This window comes from Crinia signifera, chromosome 3 (genome assembly GCF_055691185.1).
Source record: "Crinia signifera chromosome 3, ASM5569118v1, whole genome shotgun sequence".
NCBI lineage: Eukaryota > Metazoa > Chordata > Amphibia > Anura > Myobatrachidae > Crinia > Crinia signifera.
In genome coordinates, this window is record NC_139219.1 from 275502510 (window position 1) to 275519026 (window position 16517).

The 16517-nt window shown below is 45.0% G+C and overlaps 6 non-coding genes across 6 annotated transcripts; 4 read left to right on the forward strand and 2 right to left on the reverse strand.

The window, feature by feature from the left end:
• Positions 1–10013: 10013 nt before the first annotated feature.
• TRNAF-GAA (transfer RNA phenylalanine (anticodon GAA)) lies at positions 10014–10086 on the reverse strand. The gene has a single exon. It is a non-coding gene; the product is annotated as a tRNA-Phe (tRNA).
• A 768-nt stretch (positions 10087–10854) lies between these two features.
• TRNAY-GUA (transfer RNA tyrosine (anticodon GUA)) lies at positions 10855–10944 on the forward strand. The gene is given in 2 exon segments: positions 10855–10891; positions 10909–10944. It is a non-coding gene; the product is annotated as a tRNA-Tyr (tRNA).
• A 1269-nt stretch (positions 10945–12213) lies between these two features.
• Positions 12214–12303, forward strand: TRNAY-GUA (transfer RNA tyrosine (anticodon GUA)). The gene is given in 2 exon segments: positions 12214–12250; positions 12268–12303. It is a non-coding gene; the product is annotated as a tRNA-Tyr (tRNA).
• Positions 12304–12727: 424 nt separating this feature from the next.
• TRNAF-GAA (transfer RNA phenylalanine (anticodon GAA)) lies at positions 12728–12800 on the reverse strand. Its single transcript has one exon. It is a non-coding gene; the product is annotated as a tRNA-Phe (tRNA).
• A 163-nt stretch (positions 12801–12963) lies between these two features.
• Positions 12964–13045, forward strand: TRNAS-AGA (transfer RNA serine (anticodon AGA)). The gene has a single exon. It is a non-coding gene; the product is annotated as a tRNA-Ser (tRNA).
• Positions 13046–13574: 529 nt separating this feature from the next.
• On the forward strand, positions 13575–13664 carry TRNAY-GUA (transfer RNA tyrosine (anticodon GUA)). The gene is given in 2 exon segments: positions 13575–13611; positions 13629–13664. It is a non-coding gene; the product is annotated as a tRNA-Tyr (tRNA).
• Positions 13665–16517: the final 2853 nt, after the last annotated feature.

Consider the following 16517-nt stretch of genomic DNA (forward strand, 5'->3'; position numbering starts at 1 on the left):
TCCAGTGTGACGACATATATCCTGTGTCCAGTGTGACGACATATATCCTGTGTCCAGTGTGACGACATATATCCTGTGTCCAGTGTGACGACATATATCCTGTGTCCAGTGTGACGACATATATCCAGTGGCCAGTGTGACGACATATATCCTGTGTCCAGTGTGACGACATATATTCTGTGTCCAGTGTGACAACATATATCCTGTGTCCAGTGTGACGACATATAGCCTGTGTCCAGTGTGACGACATATATCCTGTGTCCACTGTGACGACATATATCCATTGTCCAGTGTGACGACATATATCCAGTGTCCAGTGTGACGACATATATCCAGTGTCCAGTGTGACGACATATATCCAGTGTCCAGTGTGACGACATATATCCATTGTCCAGTGTGACGACATATATCCAGTGTCCAGTGTGACGACATATATCCTGTGTCCAGTGTGACGACATATATCCTGTGTCCAGTGTGACGACATATATCCTGTGCCCAGTGTGACAACATATATCCTGTGTCTAGTGTGACGACATATATCCTGTGTCCAGTGTGACGACATATATCCTGTGTCCAGTGTGACGACATATAGCCTGTGTCCAGTGTGACGACATAAATCCTGTGTCCACTGTGACGACATATATCCATTGTCCAGTGTGACGACATATATCCATTGTCCAGTGTGACGACATATATCCCGTGTCCAGTGTGACGACATATATCCAGTCTCCAGTGTGACGACATATATCCTGTGTCCAGTGTGACGACATATATCCTGTGTCCAGTGTGACGACATATATCCTGTGTCCACTGTGATGACATATATCCATTGTCCAGTGCATGGGTCCTCAAACTGCGGCCCTCCAGATGTTGTGAAACTACAAATCCCAGCATGCCTTGCCACAGTTTTGCTAGAAGGGAGTGTTAAAACTGTGGCAAGGCATGCTGGGATTTGTAGTTTCACAACATCTGGAGGGCCGCAGTTTGAGGACCCATGGTCCAGTGTGACGACATATATCCTGTGTCCAGTGTGACGACATATATCCTGTGTCCAGTGTGACGACATATAGCCTGTGCCCAGTGTGACGACATATATCCAGTGTCCACTGTGACGACATATTTTCATTGTCCAGTGTGACGACATATATCCAGTGTCCAGTGTGACGACATATATCCAGTGTCCAGTGTGACGACATATATCCAGTCTCCAGTGTGACGACATATATCCTGTGTCCAGTGTGACAACATATATCCTGTGTCCAGTGTGACGACATATATCCTGTGTCCAGTGTGACGACATATATCCTGTGTCCAGTGTGACGACATATATCCTGTGTCCACTGTGACGACATATATCCATTGTCCAGTGTGACGACATATATCCAGTGTCCAGTGTGACGACATATATCCAGTCTCCAGTGTGACGACATATATCCAGTCTCCAGTGTGACGACATATATCCTGTGTCCAGTGTGACGACATATATCCTGTGTCCAGTGTGACGACATATATCCTGTGTCCAGTGTGACGACATATATTCTGTGTCCAGTGTGACATCATATAGCCTGTGTCCAGTGTGACAACATATATCCTGTGTCCAGTGTGACGACATATATCCTGTGTCCACTGTGACGACATATATCCTGTGTCCACTGTGACGACATATATCCATTGTCCAGTGCGACGACATATATCCAGTGTCCACTGTGACGACATATATCCTGTGTCCAGTGTCACTGACGACATATATCCAGTGTAACAGGCTGTGTCCAGGGGCAGTGTCCAGTGACCAGGGGCAGTGTCCAGTGTCACAGGCTGTGTCCAGTGTAAAAAATCAGAAAAATAAATAAAAGTAATTTAAAAAAAAACTAATTTTTGGAGGATGATGGAGGAGGAAATAGTGGGAGATCAGCAACCTGATAGAACTTCTGAAGCTGCTACCACCAGTCAGATTCATGATGGCAAGGCCGATGGTCAAAGGCCTAGAGGCCATGTAAAAGCAAAGCAGAAATTCATTTTACAATGGTCCATAAAAAAAAAAATTAAGTCACGTGCGGAGAAAAATAAAATTGGCAATATGCCGTTCACCACACGCAGTGGGAAGGAAAGGCTACGGCCTTGGCCTTTGTTTCTGACTGATGGTACAGCGTCTCAGAAGAATGATGGTAGCCCTTCTGCTACTACAAAAAAAAGAATGAAAGTTTTTAAGACAAAGGTGAGTTCACAAATGTCACAAATCCCAGAGGAGAGTCTAAGTGGGTCCGCGGATGCCATATGTGAGCCGGACCTTTTAAATACTGTTTGTGAAGAGGAGGTTCATTCCACCATTTGCATGCCCTCTGCAAGTGTGTGCAAGAGCATCCCCAGTCAAGATTTTGACCTGGTTATTGAGGATGCTTCTGAGGAATTGGATGAGGATGTGGATTCTGTTGGTGAAACTGGCACACAGAGGGATGCGGATGATGACGATGTTGAGGATGATGTTGTTTGTTTTAAGGCACCGACGGAGACAGTTGTTGTCCGAGGTGTGGAAAAGCCCATTGTCATGCCAGGGCAAAAGACCAAAAAATCCACCTCGTATGTATGGAATTATTTCTACCCAAATCCGGACAACAACTGTCAAGCCGTGTGTAGCGTTTGCAAAGCTATTGTAAGTAGAGGTAAGGACGTGCAGCACCTTGGGACCTCCTCACTGTTACGTCATTTGCAGCGCATCCATCAGAAGTTTTTGTCAAAAGAAACTGTGAACAAACATGTAGCAGCACGCCCAGCGTCACCGTCCTGCTCCCCTTTCTCTGTTAAATCCAAGGTCCTGCAATCTCCTCAAACAACTGCATCATCCCCATCCTCAGAGATTATGGGATTGGGAAGTAGTCCTGCACCCAATGTCATGATCCTGACTGAATCCTCTCCTATCCTGGATTCCTCAGAAGCATCCTTAACAGCTACACCTGTTGCTTCTAATGCTGCTGCTGGTGCTGCTGCTTCCAGGAAGGGGACCAGGAATGCTAGTCCTGATCACTTAGCCAAGCAACTGACTGTAAGTCAATCCTTTGAAAGGGGGATGAAGTATGCCAGCAGTCACCCCGTTGCACAGCGTATTACTGACGCCATAACAACTATGTTGGTAATAGACGTGCGTCCAGTATCCGCAATTAATTCTGTGGGTTTTACCCAGTTGCTAGAGATCCTGTGTCCCCGTTACCAAATTCCATCTAGGTTCCACTTCTCCAGGAAGGCAATACCCAGACTGTACACGGACATTAAAAAAAGCGTTGTTACTGTCCTTAGAAATGCCTCTGTACCCACTGTCCACTTAACCACGGATATGTGGACAAGCGGAACAGGGCAAACAAAAGACTACATGTCTGTGACTGCTCACTGGGTGGATGTATTGCCTTCAGCAGCAGCACCAACAGCAGCAGCAGCAACATCATCTCCCATTGCTATTCAGAGGCAGGCTACACTGTGCATCACCGGTTTCAGTAAAAGGCACACAGCGGAAAAACTCCTAGAAAAACTACGGGAAGTCATTGCACAATGGCTTACCCCACTTGGACTCTCCTCGGGATTTGTGGTATCCAACAATGCCACCAATATTGTGAGTGCATTACATGTGGGAGAATTCCAACATGTCCCATGTTTTGCTCACACAGTAAATTTGGTGGTGCACCATTTCTTGAAAAAGGACAGGGGTGTTCAAGAGATGTTGTCGGTTGTTCGGAAAATTTGTGGACATTTTCGCCATTCTGCAAGTGCGTGCAGGAGATTGCAAGACTTGCAAGAAAAGCTAAATTTGCCCTGCCATCAGCTGAAGCAAGAGGTGGTAACGAGGTGGAATTCCACCCTCTATATGCTTCAGCGGATGGAGGAGCAGCAAAAGGCCATCCAAACCTACACCTCGACCTATGACATAGGGAGAGGAACGGGAATGCACCTGAGTCAAGCTCAGTGGAGAATAATTTCCGTGGTGTGCAAGATCCTGCAGCCCTTTGAGGCTGCTACACGCGAAGTTAGTTCTGACACTGCCAGCTTGAGCCAGGTCATTCCCTTGATAGGCCTTTTGCAAAAGCAGTTGGCGAAATTGAAGGAGGAGTTGAAGCAGAGTGAATCTGCTAAATATGTAGGACTAGTGGATCACGCTATTAGTTCACTTAGCAAGGATCCAAGGGTCGTCGATCTCTTACAATTAGATCATTATATTTTGGCGACAATACTGGATCCTAGGTTTAAGTCTTACATTGTGTCTTTGTTACCAATGGGAACAAATCTGCAGAGGTGCAAAGACCTCTTGCTCCAAAATTTGTCAGCTGAAGCGGAAATTGGCAGGCACACAACTTCTCCTTCAATTTCTACCACTGGGGTTGCGAGGAAAAGGCTAAATTTTCCTAGGAGACCCACTGCTATTCAGTCCGGAAATATATTTGACATCTGGTCCAGACTGAAGGAGCTTCCTAGCATAATGGACATGTCAACTGCTACTGACTATGATGCTATCACAATTGAAAGAATGGTGGATGACTACTTTGCCGATAGCATCGATATAGGTATGTCAGATTGTCCATTCCATTATTGGCAAGAAAAAAAGGCAATGTGGCGTCCTTTGCACAAACTGGCTTTGCTTTACTTAAGTTGTCCACCCTCCAGTGTATATTCTGAGAGAGTCTTCAGCGCAGCTGGGAACCTTGTAAGCGATCCGCGTAGGAGGTTACTTCCACAAAACGTGGAGAAGATGATGTTCATAAAAATGAATTTCAAATTCCACGAACTTGACCTCCTTCACCAGCACTTACGTCCTCCTAATACAGTCCTCCTGTATTGGTTGATTCCAGCGACGACAAATTAATTGTGTGTGAAGAAGAGGATGAGGCTGAGGAATCTGATGCTGAGGATGACATCTTGTAAAGCCAGTTTGTGCAATGCCTATTGCCATTTATTTTTCGTGGGGGCCCAAACAAACCAATCATTTCAGCCACAGTTGACAGTCCCTGCCGCTGAAGTCACTGTCGCTGAAATGATTAGTTTGTTAAACTGTGCATGTCCTGTATACAACATAAGGGTTGGTGGGAGGGCCCAAGGACAATGTCATCTTGCACCTCTTTCTGCGTCATTTGTTGGCTCTTTGTAGCGTCCTAAATTTTTAAATCTTTGATGGATGAATGGTGGGGAGATGGGTGGTTTCTCTCTCCACATCATCCATTATGGATGAAAATATGTCCTCATGGACATCCATGGTCTTATCCATTCCTATCGTACTTCTTTTTGGATGGGATGTCCCGGATGGATGGATGGCTGGGTGGCAGGGCCCCAGCAAATCTTTTTCTTGCACCTCTTTCTGCGTCATTTGTTGGCTCTTTGTAGCGTCATAAATTTTTTAATCTATGATGGATGAATGGTGGGGAGATGGATGATTCGCTCTCCACCCCATCCATAATGGATGAAAACATGTCCTCAGGGACATCCATGGTCTTATCCATTCCTAGACCGAGTGCGTGGCTTCGGGAGGAACACACGTGATTTGGTGAAGTGGTGAGGGAGGTAAGGGAAAACACACCTAGCCAGCCAGCTCAAACAAATTAACCTTAGCGGTGAATTGGGTGACAGATGTCGCAGAAAAATTGACCCTACTACCTAGATAGTGGTCTATAAGGGTAGACTATATAGGGATCTCCTAACCTGGGGTCCTAGAGAGGTGGAGGCCACCAATTACACCACCCCTGCCACCAATTACCCCACCCCCCTCCACCCATTAGGTGATGGATGAGGAGGCAACTGGTAATGCTCCCAGCGTTCAGAAACCACGTGACCTCACGCCAGATAGGGGTCTTGTTAGATATTAAACTGATCTAATCAGATACTACCTTGCAGACTAAATAAGTCTGCAAGGAGTCCACTGCTCCTTGGCTGAACATGAGGAAGAGTGCACAATCAAGCCAAACAGGGGTTTTGGTACTTGATTGGATCTTCTACCAGAGGAGCGCAGCTACTAGTATAGCTTTAAACGAAGATCGGTCCTTCTCTATTGGGGAAGAATATATGTCATCAGTGACATTCAGAGTATTTATCCTCCTTTTGGGATAGTATGGATGGATTGATAAATGTTTGGGAAGAAGAAGTCCCAACAGCTGCTGATGGTCAGCGTACTAGACCAAGTGCGTGGCTTCGGGAGGAACACATGTAAAGTGGTGAAGTGGTGAGGGAGGAAATAACGCACGCATAGCCAGTCTGATCAAATTTGATAAGGAGGTAACTTCACAAACCACGTGACCTCACGCCAGAAAGGGTCTTGTTAGATATTAAACTGATTCAATCAGATACTACCTTGCAGACATAGTCAATGCTGCACCAAACACCCACTGCTCCTTGGCTGCACATGCCAAACTGCAAAATCAATCCACATTGGGCTCTTGGTACTTGTGTGGAGGTTCTAACAGAGGACTGCAGCTACAAGGACAATTTCAACTTGCACATCTTTGTATTCTTTGCTCTTTTTTTGGGGGGGGGGGGGGTTATTAAACTGCCACCCTGTCTGCCCCTGTAGTGCTGCTCTGCTTCCAACTTGTGCCAGGTTGGAAGTGTAAGGTCCACATGTATGTGATGCCCACTGCTGTCGCCTAGCTTAGTCATCCAGCTACCTCGGGATAAACTTATGGCCCTACTACAGTAAATGAAAACGATTTTGTGAGCTGTGAAGTGATCAAAATTGTCTAGAAATGAGTGGAAACTAATGTTATTGAGCTCAATAACACTTTAGGGGCAAAAACAGGCCCGAAAACTATTATTTTAGCAATTTTTAGCATTTTTCCAAAAAAGGGGGTCTTGTTAGATATTAAACTGATCTAATCTGATACTACCTTGCAGACTAAATAAGTGCTGCACGAAACGCCCACTGCTCCTTGGCTGAACATGAGGAAGAGTGCACAATCAAGCCAAACAGGGGTTTTGGTACTTGATTGGATCTTCTACCAGAGGACCGCAGCTACTAGTATAGCTTTAAACGAAGATCGGTCCTTCTTTATTGGGGAAGAATATGTCATCAGTGACATCCAGAGTATTTATCCTCCTTTTTGGATAGTATGGATGGATTGATAAATGTTTGGGAAGAAGAAGTCCCAACAGCTGCTGATGGTCAGCGTACTAGACCAAGTGCGTGGCTTCGGGAGGAACACATGTAAAGTGGTGAAGTGGTGAGGGAGGAAATGGAACGCACGCATAGCCAGTCTGATCAAATTTGATAAGGAGGTAACTTCACAAACCACGTGACCTCACGCCAGAAAGGGTCTTGTTAGATATTAAACTGATTCAATCAGATACTACCTTGCAGACATAGTCAATGCTGCACCAAACACCCACTGCTCCTTGGCTGCACATGCCAAACTGCAAAATCAATCCACATTGGGCTCTTGGTACTTGTGTGGAGGTTCTAACAGAGGACTGCAGCTACAAGGACAATTTCAACTTGCACATCTTTGTATTCTTTGCTCTTTTTTTGGGGGGGGGGGGGGGGGGGTTATTAAACTGCCACCCTGTCTGCCCCTGTAGTGCTGCTCTGCTTCCAACTTGTGCCAGGTTGGAAGTGTAAGGTCCACATGTATGTGATGCCCACTGCTGTCGCCTAGCTTAGTCATCCAGCTACCTCGGGATAAACTTATGGCCCTACTACAGTAAATGAAAACGATTTTGTGAGCTGTGAAGTGATCAAAATTGTCTAGAAATGAGTGGAAACTAATGTTATTGAGCTCAATAACACTTTAGGGGCAAAAACAGGCCCGAAAACTATTATTTTAGCAATTTTTAGCATTTTTCCAAAAAAATCCAGATCCAAAACCAAATCCAAAACCCGCAAGGGTGGTTTTGCCAAAACCAATCCAGATCCAAAACCCGAAGGGAGATCCAGATCCAAAACCAAAACCCGAAAAAGTGGCCGCCGCACATTTCTAGTATAGATATTATTACCCTGTGTCATAGGTGGAGGCTGTATAATATCTGAGTGCACAGAATGTGGGAGAGAAGAGTTGTCCTAACTTACCAGATCTGCCCCACAATCACCAGTACTGATAGTGACAGTTGCAACTGCATGGAAACAGAATGTGCAATGCAACTACAAATGTGAATACTCATATTAGCATAAAATATTAAATTCCTCATTGGTATCGATCATGAAGCCCCTGGCATCAAGCATATAACCCCTGGCACTGAGCAAGAAATCCCTAGCAATGAGCATGTAGGTAAGTGGCACTTATGTGGCATAATATGTAATGGGCATTAAGGTGTGTGGTATAAAATGTGATGGGCATCACGGCTTGTGGCATAATATGTAATAGGCATCACGGTGTGCAGCATAATATGTAATGGACATCATGGTGTGGGGCATAATGTGTAATGGGCATTATGGTGTGCTTAATCCTGGCACAGTGTGTCTAATACCACTTTAACACATACTACCCAGGATTTTAGGGATTCGGTATGAAATCCCGACGGTCAAAATCCCGACAGGGTCAAAATCCCGAATGGGTCAAAATACTGACATGGACAAAATCCCGACAGGGTCCAAATCCCGACATATAGAATGTACAAGTGAAACAGTTTACATGCCTTTCGGTCGACAGGTGCGAGGTCGACATGGGTTTTTTTCACTGTTTTTTTACCCGAATGTCGACACAGTCGACATTGACCACAGTTGCAAGTGAACCGCAGCCCCTCGCATCGCTCGCTTCGCTCTCAATGCTTCAGGAACGGTGCCTCGCTGCGCTCGGTACACTATTTTTATTCTCCCACCACGCCGTAGTGGATGGTAGGGCATGAAATACCGCCTGTCGGCACATGTCGGTTCAAAAAACAGTGAAAAAAACCCATGTCGATCTCGCACCTGTCGACCGAAAGGCATGTAGACTGTTTCACTTGTACATTCTATATGTCGGAATTTTGACCCTGTCAGGATTTTAAATGACGGAATTTTGTCCATGTCGGGATTTTGTCCTTGTCAGTATTTTGACCCATTCGGGATTTTGACCCTGTCGGGATTTTGACCGTCGGGATTTTGACTGCATCCCAATTTTAGACCCGATTCAATCACGGGTTTTTAAAAATCCAGGGTCCATTGAAGGTGCGCAGGACCTGTGATTTTAGATGACTAAAATCCTGGGTAGAGCCATTCAGAGATTATGCGCGTGCACGTGAAAAAACCTGGGATTTTCCTGTATGTCTGATGTCTGATACAATTCAGTGTCCATGGAAATCATCTGTGATACATAATTACATTAGTCATCCTCACTTTATGACTGGAGGCAGCTCAATCTAGACAATTTATTGTGAAAATACCATTAGGCTTTAGCAGTAGTCGTGGCCGAGTGGTTAAGTGATGAACTAGAAATCCATGTTCGTTAGCGCATCAAAATCTTTGGGATGCCAGCTTGTTTTCTCTTTTTCTTACACACATTCTCTTCCCCTCCTTAAGACTGACACCAGTCAATTTCAGCAGCCACACTGAATAGAAATTATTAATTAGTCAGCTGGTAGAGCGGAGGACTGTAGAGATGATTGGTGTAGAAATCCTTAGGTCGCTGGTTCAATTCCGGCTCGAAGGAGTTGTTTTTACTTTTTGCTCAGATAGCAATTTATTGGCAATTTACAAACTCAAAATATACAGAGTATAAAGCATTCTTTAAGTCTGGGGTAGCCAACTCCAGTCCTCAAGAGCTACCAACAGTTAATGTTTTCCAGCTCACCTCACAGAATCACAAGTGAAGTAATTAGCTCCACCTGTGGATCTTTTAAAATGTGTTAGTGAGTAATGAGTGCACCTGTGCAGCAGCTAGGTTGTCTGGAAAATGGGAACTGTTGGTAGCTCTCGAGGACTGGAGTTGGCTACTGAGAGACATAAGCAGTGGTTGTGGCAAAGTGATTTTTGTAAAAATGTTTTTGTAAATATGATTTTAAAGTTTGAAGCCTGAAAACGTAAGCTTTTTGTTGCAAAATTGCATTTTTATGTCGAAAAATATTATCTTCCACAATGCCGAAACCCAGGATCGAACCAGGGACCGTTAGATCTTCAGTCTAACGCTCTCCCAACTGAGCTATTTCGGCAAGCTCCCCTTGGTCTTGCAATCGTTTTTCGGGGCAAAATGTAAGGAGAATGAAGTTTTGGGTGTATTTGGGTCAGTATAATACATCCTCACTTTCTGACTGCAGGCATCTCAATCCATAGACAATCTATTGTGAAACTAGGACATGGTTTATTCAGTAGTCCGTGGCCGATTGGTTAAGGCGATGGACTAGAAATCCATTGGGGTCTCCCCGCGCAGGTTCAAATCCTGCCGACTACGAACGCCTTAAGTTTTCTCTTTTCTGCAAGTTTTTAAAAACTTGAAACCTGTGATGCCCTTAGCGAGTTCAGGCCATTAGCGCATCAAATGTAAAGGAGAATGAAGTTTTGGGTGTGTTTGGGTCAATACAATACATTCTCAATTTCTCAGTGCAGGCAGCTCAATCCATACACAATCTATTGTGAAAATACAGCAAGGCTTAAGCAGTAGTCGTGGCCGAGTGGTTAAGGCGATGGACTAGAAATCCATGTTTGTTAGCGCATCAAAATCTTTGGGATGCCAGCTTGTTTTCTCTTTATCTTACACACATTCTCTTCCCCTCCTTAAGACTGACACCAGTCAATTTCAGCAGCCACACTGAATAGAAATTATTAATTAGAAATTAATTTTCAAAGCCCAAATTTAAACAAAGGTTGTCAAATGGTTATAAACAATAGAATATTCACATTATTCCTAGAACACTCATTTAGCTAAACATTTAAAGCTATTTTGAAGAGCATATAATAACATAGTTGACAACCTACCGCATCCTTCGATAGCTCAGCTGGTAGAGCGGAGGACTGTAGAGATGATTGGTGTAGAAATCCTTAGGTCGCTGGTTCAATTCCTGCTCGAAGGAGTTGTTTTTATTTTTTGCTCAGATGGCAATTTTTGGCAATTTACAAACTCAAAATATACAGAGTATAAAGCATTCTCTAAGTCTGGGTAGCCAACTCCAGTCCTCGAGAGCTACCAACAGTTAATGTTTTCCAGCTCACCTCACAGAATCACAAGTGAAGTAATTAGCTCCACCTTTGGATCTTTTAAAATGTGTTAGTGAGTAATGAGTGCACGTGTGCACCAGCTAGGTTGTCTGGAAGATGGGAACTGTTGGTAGCTCTCGAGGACTGGAGTTGGCTACTGAGAGTCATAAGCAGTGGTTGTGGCAAAGTGATTTTTGTAAAAATGTTTTTGTAAATATGATTTTAAAGTTTGAAGCCTGAAAACGTAAGCTTTTTGTTGCAAAATTGCATTTTATGTCGAAAAATATTATCTTCCACAATGCCGAAACCAGGATCGAACCAGGGACCGTTAGATCTTCATTCTAACGCTCTCCCAACTGAGCTATTTAGGCAAGCTCCCTTGGTCTTGCAATCGTTTTTTGGGGCAAAATGTAAGGAGAATGAAGTTTTGGGTGTATTTGGGTCAATATAATACATCCTCACTTTCTGACTTTCTGACTGCAGGCATCTCAATCCATAGACAATCTATTGTGAAACTAGGACATGGTTTATTCAATAGTCGTGGCCGATTGGTTAAGGCGATGGACTAGAAATCCATTGTGGTCCCCCCGCGCAGGTTCAAATCCTGCCGACTACGAACGCCTTAAGTTTTTCTCTTTTCTGCAAGTTTTTAAAAACTTGAAACCTGTGATGCCCTTAGCGAGTTCAGGCCATTAGCGCATCAAATGTAAAGGAGAATGAAGTTTTGGGTGTGTTTGGGTCAATACAATACATTCTCAATTTCTCAGTGCAGGCAGCTCAATCCATACACAATCTATTGTGAAAATACAGCAAGGCTTAGCAGTAGTCGTGGCCGAGTGGTTAAGGCGATGGACTAGAAATCCATGTTTGTTAGCGCATCAAAATCTTTGGGATGCCAGCTTGTTTTCTCTTTATCTTACACACATTCTCTTCCCCTCCTTAAGACTGACACCAGTCAATTTCAGCAGCCACACTGAATAGAAATTATTAATTAGAAATTAATTTTCAAAGCCCAAATTTAAACAAAGGTTGTCAAATGGTTATAAACAATAGAATATTCACATTATTCCTAGAACACTCATTTAGCTAAACATTTAAAGCTATATTGAAGTGCATATAATAACATAGTTGATAACCTACCGCATCCTTCGATAGCTCAGCTGGTAGAGCGGAGAACTGTAGAGATGATTGGTGTAGAAATCCTTAGGTCGCTGGTTCAATTCCGGCTCGAAGGAGTTGTTTTTATTTTTTGCTCAGATGGCAATTTTTGGCAATTTACAAACTCAAAATATACAGAGTATAAAGCATTCTCTAAGTCTGGGGTAGCCAACTCCAGTCCTCGAGAGCTACCAACAGTTAATGTTTTCCAGCTCACCTCACAGAATCACAAGTGAAGTAATTAGCTCCACCTTTGGATCTTTTAAAATGTGTTAGTGAGTAATGAGTGCACGTGTGCACCAGCTAGGTTGTCTGGAAGATGGGAACTGTTGGTAGCTCTCGAGGACTGGAGTTGGCTACTGAGAGTCATAAGCAGTGGTTGTGGCAAAGTGATTTTTGTAAAAATGTTTTTGTAAATATGATTTTAAAGTTTGAAGCCTGAAAACGTAAGCTTTTTGTTGCAAAATTGCATTTTATGTCGAAAAATATTATCTTCCACAATGCCGAAACCCAGGATCGAACCAGGGACCGTTAGATCTTCAGTCTAACGCTCTCCCGACTGAGCTATTTCGGCAAGCTCCCTTGGTCTTGCAATCGTTTTTCGGGGCAAAATGTAAGGAGAATGAAGTTTTGGGTGTATTTGGGTCAATATAATACATCCTCACTTTCTGACTTTCTGACTGCAGGCATCTCAATCCATAGACAATCTATTGTGAAACTAGGACATGGTTTATTCAGTAGTCGTGGCCGATTGGTTAAGGCGATGGACTAGAAATCCATTGGGGTCTCCCCGCGCAGGTTCAAATCCTGCCGACTACGAACGCCTTAAGTTTTCTCTTTTCTGCAAGTTTTTAAAAACTTGAAACCTGTGATGCCCTTAGCGAGTTCAGGCCATTAGCGCATCAAATGTAAAGGAGAATGAAGTTTTGGGTGTGTTTGGGTCAATACAATACATTCTCAATTTCTCAGTGCAGGCAGCTCAATCCATACACAATCTATTGTGAAAATACAGCAAGGCTTAAGCAGTAGTCGTGGCCGAGTGGTTAAGGCGATGGACTAGAAATCCATGTTTGTTAGCGCATCAAAATCTTTGGGATGCCAGCTTGTTTTCTCTTTATCTTACACACATTCTCTTCCCCTCCTTAAGACTGACACCAGTCAATTTCAGCAGCCACACTGAATAGAAATTATTAATTAGAAATTAATTTTCAAAGCCCAAATTTAAACAAAGGTTGTCAAATGGTTATAAACAATAGAATATTCACATTATTCCTAGAACACTCATTTAGCTAAACATTTAAAGCTATATTGAAGAGCATATAATAACATAGTTGACAACCTACCGCATCCTTCGATAGCTCAGCTGGTAGAGCGGAGGACTGTAGAGATGATTGGTGTAGAAATCCTTAGGTCGCTGGTTCAATTCCGGCTCGAAGGAGTTGTTTTTATTTTTTGCTCAGATGGCAATTTTTGGCAATTTACAAACTCAAAATATACAGAGTATAAAGCATTCTCTAAGTCTGGGGTAGCCAACTCCAGTCCTCGAGAGCTACCAACAGTTAATGTTTTCCAGCTCACCTCACAGAATCACAAGTGAAGTAATTAGCTCCACCTTTGGATCTTTTAAAATGTGTTAGTGAGTAATGAGTGCACCTGTGCAGCAGCTAGGTTGTCTGGAAGATGGGAACTGTTGGTAGCTCTCGAGGACTGGAGTTGGCTACTGAGAGACATAAGCAGTGGTTGTGGCAAAGTGATTTTTGTAAAAATGTTTTTGTAAATATGATTTTAAAGTTTGAAGCCTGAAAACGTAAGCTTTTTGTTGCAAAATTGCATTTTATGTCGAAAAATATTATCTTCCACAATGCCGAAACCCGGGATCGAACCAGGTACCTTTAGATCTTCAATTTCTCAGTGCAGGCAGCTCAATCCATAGACAATCTATTGTGAAAATACAGCAAGGCTTAAGCAGTAGTCGTGGCCGATTGGTTAAGGCGATGGACTAGAAATCCATGTTTGTTAGCGCATCAAAATCTTTGGGATGCCAGCTTGTTTTCTCTTTTTCTTACACACATTCTCTTCCCCTCCTTAAGACTGACACCAGTCAATTTCAGCAGCCACACTGAATAGAAATTATTAATTAGAAATTAATTTTCAAAGCCCAATTTTAAACAAAGGTTGTCAAATGGTTATAAACAATAGAATATTCACATTATTCCTAGAACACTCATTTAGCTAAACATTTAAAGCTATATTAAAGAGCATATCTCTTATATATTTGGCTACATCTGTCACTCAAAGTGTGTCAGGAGCTGTAACGCTGGGTTGTGGACTTCTATCTTAATTTATGATTGTCATCACCTGTTTTAAACAGGGTAATTGATAAGAAAGGTGTTTAAGCACAGGTGATGGTAATCCATAAATTAAGAAGAAAGTCCAGAAACAGAGCAATGTGTCCCTCCTGGAGAGGGTCATGTTGGGAGGTATGCACCTCCCTCCCTATGGTCGACAATGAAAAAGGTTGACATGAGTTTTTGAAGATTTATTTTTCTTTTTTTGAATGTTTTCATATTCATTCTCATGTGTCGACATGGACACCGATGAAGTGCCACACTTATGTCAACATTTACATGTGTTGAACTTTCTGTGTTGATTTTTTCTTGTGGCGATTCGCGGCACCCCCCGCGACCCCCCTCCCGCGATTTGCAGCACACCCCCCGCAATTCGCGGCACCCCAGGTGACTCCCGCGATTCGCGGCACCCCGCGACCCCCCCCCCACGATTCGCGCCAACCCCCCGGGCCCCCCCTCCCGCGGTTCACGGCATCCCCACGATTAAATGGCACATGCAAAACACTGACATGGCTATGGTCGGCAATGAAAAAGGTTGACCAGATTTATTTTTCACTTTTTCAATGTTTTCATATTCATTCTCATGTGTCGACATGGACACCAATGAAGTGCCACACTTATGTCAACCTTTACATGTGTTGACCTTTCTGTGTTGATTTTTTCTTGTGGCGATTCGCGGCACCCCCCCGCGACCCCCCTCCCGCGATTTGCAGCACACCCCCCGCAATTTGCGGCACCCCCGGTGACTCCCGCGATTCGCCCCCCATGACACACCCCCCCTCCTGCGATTCGTGGCACCCCGCGACCCCCCCTCCCACGATTCGCGCCAACCCCCCGGGCCCCCTCCCGCGGTTCACGGTGCCCCCCACGACCCCCCTACCGCGATTCCCCACCCCTGACCTCCCCCCGTCATTGCGGCAACCCCCCGCCCCCGCGACCCACCCTCCCGCGATTCACTGCAACCCCCCGCGCCCCCCCCCTCCCACAATTCACGGCACCCACACCCCCCCTCCCGCAATTCACGGCATCCACCCACGACCCCTCCTCCCATGATTCGCGGACACCCCTCACCTCCTCCCCCCCCACCCCCGCGCGCGATTCACGGCAACCCCAGGATTAAATGGCACATGCAAAACACTGGCACGGCTATGGTCGACAATGAAAAAGGTTGACATGAGTTTTTGAAGATTTATTTTTCTTTTTTTGAATGTTTTCATATTCATTCTCATGTGTCGACATGGACACCGATGAAGTGCCACACTTATGTCAACATTTACATGTGTTGAACTTTCTGTGTTGATTTTTTCTTGTGGCAATTCGCGGCACCCCCCGCGACCCCCCTCCCGCGATTTGCAGCACACCCCCCGTAATTCGCGGCACCCCCGGTGACTCCCGAGATTCGCGGCCCCACCCCGTGACACCCCCCCTTCTGCGATTCGCGGCACCCCACGACCCCCCCTCCCACGATTCGCGCCAACCCCCTGGGCCCCCCTCCCGCAGTTCACGGTGCCCCCCACGACCCCCCCACCGCGATTCCCCACCCCTGACCCCCCCTCCTGTCATTGCAGCAACCCCCCGCCCCCGCGACCCACCCTCTCGCGATTCACTGCAACCCCCCGCGCCCCCCCCCTCCCACAATTCGCGGCACCCACACCCCCCCGCGCCCCCCCCCTCCCGCAATTCACGGCATCCACCCACAACCCCTCCTCCCGTGATTCGCGGACACCCCTCACCTCCTCCCCCCCCACCCCCGCGCGCGATTCACGGCAACCCCAGGATTAAATGGCACATGCAAAACACTGGCACGGCTATGGTCGACATTGAAAAACGTTGACATGAGTTTTTGAAGATGTATTTTTCTTTTTTGGAATGTTTTCATATTCATTCTCATGTGTCGACATGGACACCGATGAAGTGCCACACTTATGTCAACATTTACATGT